This window comes from Acinonyx jubatus, chromosome A1 (genome assembly GCF_027475565.1).
Source record: "Acinonyx jubatus isolate Ajub_Pintada_27869175 chromosome A1, VMU_Ajub_asm_v1.0, whole genome shotgun sequence".
In the NCBI taxonomy this organism is placed as follows: Eukaryota; Metazoa; Chordata; class Mammalia; order Carnivora; family Felidae; genus Acinonyx; species Acinonyx jubatus.
The window spans coordinates 149,105,182-149,112,314 of NC_069380.1; the positions used below are offsets into that span (position 1 = coordinate 149,105,182).

The following is a 7,133-nucleotide window of genomic DNA, read 5'->3' on the forward strand; positions in this document are numbered from 1 at the left end:
AGAGCCTCTGATCTGGCATCAGCATTCCTACCCAGGCTGTCTTATTTCTATCATGTGCCTCAAACTCCATTTCAGTATTTCCCTGTCCTCTCTCACCCTGGTTAGGAATCAGTCTGTCTAGGTTAGAACTTTCGCTCCACTATTTCCTAGCCACACTATAAGAAACCCTCTTCAGTTTCTTTCCCAAGAGGAAAGGTACCTTGGTGTGAGTGGGTGCCACCTAAGAGGGAGAAGGAAGAAGGTAATTTAGAATTCCTGAGAAGATGTACCAGATTTGTGTCCAATATACTGATTCTCTAGGCTCCAATGTAAAGCCTGGACCGGTGCTCTCTGCAGCAAAACTCATGATCAGTAGGTTATTCTCTAGTATTCTTTAGTCTTCTACTCTAGCTGAATGAATTATGTGCTTGTTAAGAAACAGTTGTGTTGATTCCTAATATTTTCTACCATTAATACTTGTTATTAAAGTTAAGCAATTTCATTAAATACCACATATACTGATGAACAAGAGTGTGAAAATGACAGATATTCATATGAAAACTAAGGAGAGTGTTTTAGAAAGACTTGATAAAGGTAAGTCTCTGTAAAAAGTGCCATCAAAGTAGGCTTATATTTTTAAGTGTCTGTTTTTTTTTTAATTGAAGTATAGTTGACATACAATGTTATATTAGTTTCAGGTGTAAAACACAGTGATTTGACAATTCTATACATTACATAATTCTCACAATGATAGGTGTAGTTACCATCTGTCACCACACAATGTTATTACAATATTATTACCTATGTTTTCTATGCTGTATTTTCATCCTCATGATTTATTTATTTTATAACTGGAAGTTTGTACCTCATAATTCCCTTTACCTAAACCCTAAAGGAGAGAGACAAGTGCAAAATGTTTGCAAGGGGTCAATGTAAAAAGCCAGGAGAGTATTCACTCAGAATGCATCTCCCTGGTCCTTACCTCTTTGTTCCAGGGAAAATCACATACACAGCATGATCTACGTGGTAATGAGCGAAAGACAGCATGGAACTCAGGTTGACAAATTCATATTCAAAGGAAAGCTGTTGGATAACAACAACAAAAATATTTATTATTTTATACACACCTACTTATTATAAACTAAAACTAATTATAATTACATATGCAGTATGTTTAAGATTCTTTGTTTTAACCACCTTTTTTGATTTACCAACTATAATCAGAGGGTCTTGATTATGCTGTAGTAACAAACAACTCTCAAGTCTCCGTGAAAAATGGAACAAACTTTATCTTTTGCTCACCCTAAGTCTGCAGGTCCTGGAAACCTGTCTTCCATGGATGACTGTCTGAAGCATTTACTCTATGAAACATGCACCCTCCTAGGTCAACACAAAAAAAAGGAAGAGAAAACATAAAGAGTAATGAACAGGCTCTTTAATGCCACCTACAAGTGGTACACTTCTCTTCTGCACATTAGCCAAAGCAAGACACATGACTGCACCTAACTTCAAGGAGGTAGAAAAACATAATGATTTCATGTGCCAGAAGGGGACGAGAGTTGGAAAGACTGTGGAGTAGCAGTGATGTCCACCACACCTACCTGCTATTGTACCTAGCATATAAAATAGGAGTGCTTCTGCTTGATTAAGTGAAGGATTTTGAGACAAAGAGATCAGTTTTTCTTTAAATAATTAAAATAAATATTTAAAATTGATAGCTTAGTGATTATATTTTCAAGGCTATACTTTATTTCTGAGAACTCATAACCAATTAAAGTAATTCTAGAGAAGACTTTTAAATAATACTTAAGTCATGAGCCCCCAAAGTTTCATTCAGTCCACATAATTTATTCTTTCTTCAAAATGTAAAATATATTCCCCTAATCATGCATTTGAGTTTTTTATCTAAAAAGTAAAGAATATTAATACATTAGAAACCTCATACCAAAAAACTCCATATATTATCAGTTGACTGCAAATATGGTGTAATCTTTAAAAGACCTAAGACACAGAAAATTCAATTTAAAAATATTTTGAATTTCAAAATGATTACAAAATCACCCAATAATAATCCTTAACATTTTTTCTTTTCTTCTTCTTCCTGGGCTTCTCCCTCTCCTCCTTTTTTTTAAATTCCATTTTTATTTCATATTTGTAGCTATATTTTCAATGTCAACTTTTGGAGCAGATGCATTTAGTAGATACTGTATTTTGTTTTTTCATTTTAAAATACAACATATCAATGAAATACATCTACTTTTTTAATGTTTTAATTTTAATTCAAGTATACTTAATATACAGTGTTATATTAGTTTCAGGTGTACATTATAGTAATTCAACAACTCTATACATTACTCAGGGCTCATCATGATAAGTATATTCTTCCCCCCCCCCCCCAATCAATACAGCTTTCATTGCATCTTTTATTTTTTATTTTTTTTTAACGTTTATTTTTGAGACAGAGAGAGACAGAGCATGAACGGGGGAGGGTCAGAGAGAGGGAGACACAGAATCTGAAACAGGCTCCAGGCTCTGAGCTGTCAGCACAGAGCCCGACGCGGGGCTCCAACTCACTGACCCTGAGATCATGACCTGCGCCGAAGTCGGGCCGCTTAACTGACTGAGCCACCCAGACGCCCCTCATTGCATCTTTTAAATATCACTAAGTCTTGGGGCAGCTGGGTGGCTCAGTTAAGCGTCTCTCAGTTTTGGCTCAAGTCATGATCTCACGGTTTTGTGAGCTCGAATCCCGCATGTGGCCCTGCACTGGCAGCATGGAGCCTGCTTGGGATCCTCTCTTACCCTCTCTCTCTGCTCCTCCCCCACTTGCACAGTCTCTGTCTCTCTCAAATTAAGTAAGTAAACTTAAAAAAAATGTATCACAAGGCAATCAAAAAGAATGATATCTTGCTATTTGCAACTACGTGGATGGAACTGGAGGGTATTATGCTAAGTGAAATTAGTCAGTCAGAGAAAGACACAAATCATATGACTTCACTCATATGAAGACTTTAAGAGACAAAACAGATGAACATAAGGGAAGGGAAACAAAAATAATATAGAACAGGGAGGGGGACAAAACAGAAGAGACTCATAAATATGGAGAACAAACTGAGGGTTGCTGGAGGGGTTGTGGGAGGGGGAATGGGCTAAATGGTTAAGGGGCATTAAGGAATCTACTCCGGAAATCATTGTTTCACTATATGCTAATTAATTTGGATGTAAATTTTTAAAAAATTAAAAATAAAATTAAAGAAAGGAAAAAAACATAGATATCATCCCCAAATTTTCTGATATCCTTGTTTTTAACTGTTGTGACTTTGTGAATCGAAGCAGCTGAGTTTGATACAAGTTCAATGTCATTTCCTTCAAGAATTAACTCTTCTTTTTGGGCTTGAGATACTGAATGAGCAATACCTGGTTTCATCTCAACCCTGTGGATGTATTTTTCACCCAAGAAATTTCAAATTTCAATAAGAGAACCATTCTCCTGAATAACAGCATTGATGGGGGAAGTGACACACACAGACCTCATCTTGTAATGGAAACCTAGTGTTAACACCCTTCATCATGTTCTGTGCATGACTATAGATAGTGCAAACAACAATAGCCAATTCTTTTCTATTTCCCCACCATTTGTCAACTTGGAGCCTTCTCTTTTTCTTTCGAAGAACACCGAGCTCTACAATGATGTGGCTGAAGTCCCTTCACAGGGTTCCTCTAGGACCCTTTACAAAACAGTGGGTCCCTTAAGAGTGATGTCAGCATTTTCTGGAATGTCAATCGTTTGATTGATGAGAATGGTCTTCATTCTCTCAGATGCTGCCAAAACAGTAAGTGTATTCTTAATCTCCTTCACCTATTTCACCCATCCTTCCACCCGCCTCGTTCTTGTAACCATCAGTTTGTTCTCTGCAGTTGAGTTTGTTTCTTGATTTATCTCTCTTTTTCCCTTTGATCTTTTGTTTGGCTTCTTATATTCCATGTATTGAGTGAAATCATATTTGTCTTTCCCTGACATTTCACTGGGCATTATACTCGCTAGCTCCATCCATGTGGTTGCAGATAGCAAGATTTCATTTTTTTATGGCTGGATAATATTCCATTGTGTGTGTATCTATATATCTATCTATATCTATATCTATGTCTATATCTATATCTATATCTTCTTTATCCATTCATCTGTCGATGGACATTGGGTTGCTTCCATAATTTGGCTATTTTAAATAATGCTGCAATGAACATAAGGGTGCATGTATCCTTTAGAATCAGTGCTTTTGTATTCTTTGGGTAAATACCCAGAGTGGGATTATTGGACTGTAGAGTAGTTCTATGTTTAATTTTTTGAGGAACCGCCATACTGTTTTTCCACAGTGGCTGCACCAGTTTGCATTCCAACTAACAGTGCATGAGGGTTCCTTTTTCTCCACATCCTTGCCAGTACTTGTTACTTGTGTTTTTTTTATTTTAGCTATTCTGACAGGTGTGAGGTGATATCTCATTGTGGTTTTGATGTGCATTTTCCTGATGATGAGTGCTGTTGAGTATCTTTTCATGTGTCTGTTGGCCATCTGGATGGCTTCTTTGGAGAAGTATCTGTTCATGTCTTCTGCTGATTTTTTAATTGGATTATTTTTTGGGTGTTGAGTTTTGTAAGTTCTTTATAAATTTTTGATATTAACCCTTTATCAGATATATCATTTGCAAATATCTTCTCCCATTCAGTAGGTTGTCTTTTAGTTTTGTTGTCTTCTGTTGACTGTTTCCTTTGCTGTACAGAAGCTTTTTATTTTGATGTAGTCCCAATAATTTACTTTTGCTTTCATTTCCCTTGCTCCAGGAGACATATCTAGAAAAATGTTGCTATGGCTGATATCCGAGAAATTACTGCCTATGCTCTCTTCTAGGATTTTTATGGTTTCACATCTTACATTTAGGTCTTTAATCCATTTTGACCATTATTTGTGTATGGTGAAATAAAGTGGTCCAGTTTCATTCTTCTGCATGTAGCTGTCCAGTTTTCTCAACACCATTTGTTGAAGAGACTGCTTTTTTCTCATTGCATATTCTTGCCTCTTTTGTTGGAGATTAATTTATCTGATAATTGTGGTTTGTTTCCAGTTTTTCTTTTTTTTTTAAATTTTTTTAATGTTTATTTATTTTTGAGACAGAGCATGAACGGGGGAGGGTCAGAGAGAGGGAGACACAGAATCTGAAACAGGCTCCAGGCTCTGAGCTGTCAGCACAGAGCCCAACACGGGGCTCAAACTCACGGACTGCGAGATCATGACCTGAGCCAAAGTCGGCCGCTTAACCAGCTAGGCCACCCAGGCACCCCTGTTTCTAGTTTTTCTATGCTGTTTTATTGATCCTGTGTCTATTTTTGTGCCCGTACCATACTGTTTTGATTACTACAGCCTTGTAGTATAACTTGAAATCTCGAATTGTGATGCCTCCAACTTTATTTTTCTTTAAAAAAAATTTTTTTTAATGTTTTATTTATTTTGAGACAGAGAGAGACAGAGCGTGAGCAGGGGAGAGGCAGAGAGAGAGCGAGACACAGAATCCGAAGCAGGCTCCAGGCTCTGAGCTGTCAGCACAGAGCCCGATGTGGGGCTCAAACCCACAAACCACGAGATCATGACCTGAGCAGAAGTTGGACGCTTAACTGACTGAGCCACCCAGGCGCCCCCAACTTTATTTTTTGTTATCAAGATTGTTTTGACTCTTCAGGGTTTTTGTCATTCCATACAAATTTTAGGATTTTTTTTTTTTTTTTTTTTTTAGTTCTAGGAAAAATGCTGCTGGTACTTTGATAGAAATTGCATTAAATCTGTAGGTTGCTTTGAGTAATACTACCATTTTAACAATATTTGTTAAATATTTTAACAATATTTGTTCTTCCAATCCATGGGCATGGAATATCTTTCTATGTGTTTGTGTCATCTTCAATTTCTTTCATTAAGGTGTTTTATTATTTTCTGTGCAATTGTAAATGGGATTGCTTTCTTAATTTCTCTTTTTTTGCATCATTATTAGTGAATAGAAATGCAACAGATTTCTGTACACTAATTTTGTATCCTGGACTTTATTAAATTCATTTATCAGTTCTAGTAGTTTTTGGTGAAATCTTTAGGGTTCTCAACATATCATATCATGTCATCTGCAAGTAGTGAAAGTCTTACTTCTTCCTTACTAACTTGGATGCCTTTTATTCCTTTTTTCATTCTGATTGCTGTGGCTAGGACTTCCAGTACTATGTTGAATAAAAGTGGTGAGAGAGGACACTCTTGTCTTGTTTCTGATCTTAGGGGGAAAGCTCTGTTTTTCACCACTGAGTATGATATTAGCTGTGGGTTTTTCATATACGGCCTTTATTATGTTGAAGTATGTTCCCTTTAAACCCACTTTTTGAGGGTTTTTATCATGAATGGATGTTGTATTTTGTCAAATAATTTTTCTGCATCTATAGAAATGATCACATGCCTTTCTCTTATTGATGCGATGTATTACATTCATTGATTTACAAATATTGAGACATACTTGCATCCCAAGAATAAATCCCATTTGACCATGGTAAATTATTTTTTATATTTTATTTGAGAGACAGAGAGAGCAAACATGAGCAGGAGAGAGGGGAAGAGGGAGGAAGGGAGAGAATCTTAAGCAGGCTCCACACTCAGCATGGAGCCCAAAGGAGATCTGATCCCATAACCCTGGGATCATGACCTGAAATGAAATCATGAGTCAGATGCTTAACTGACTGAGTCATCCAGGTATCCCTAATCGTGGCGAATAATTTTTTTAAATGTATTGTTGGGTTTGGTTTGCTAGTATTTTGTTGAGGATTTTTGTGTCTATGTTCATCAGAGATATTGTTCTGTAGTTCTCTTTTTTTCTTTATCTGGTTTTGATATCAGGGTAATGCAGGCCTTGTAGAATGAATTTCCAAATTTTTCTTCCTTTTCTATTTTTTGGAATAGTTTGAGAATAGGTACTAACTTATCTTTAAATTTTTGGTAGAATTCACCCGTGAAGCATCTGGTCCTGGACTTTGGTTTGTTGGGAGTTTGGGGATTATTGATCCAATTTCATTGGTGGTCATTGGTCTGTTCAAATTTTTCTATTTCTTCCTGATTCAAATTTGGGAGGTT

The 7,133-nt window shown here is 36.5% G+C and overlaps 1 pseudogene; it reads right to left on the reverse strand.

Moving 5' to 3' along the window:
* Window positions 1-2,622: 2,622 nt before the first annotated feature.
* Window positions 2,623-5,668, reverse strand: LOC128311293 (60S ribosomal protein L9-like; annotated as a pseudogene).
* Window positions 5,669-7,133: the final 1,465 nt, after the last annotated feature.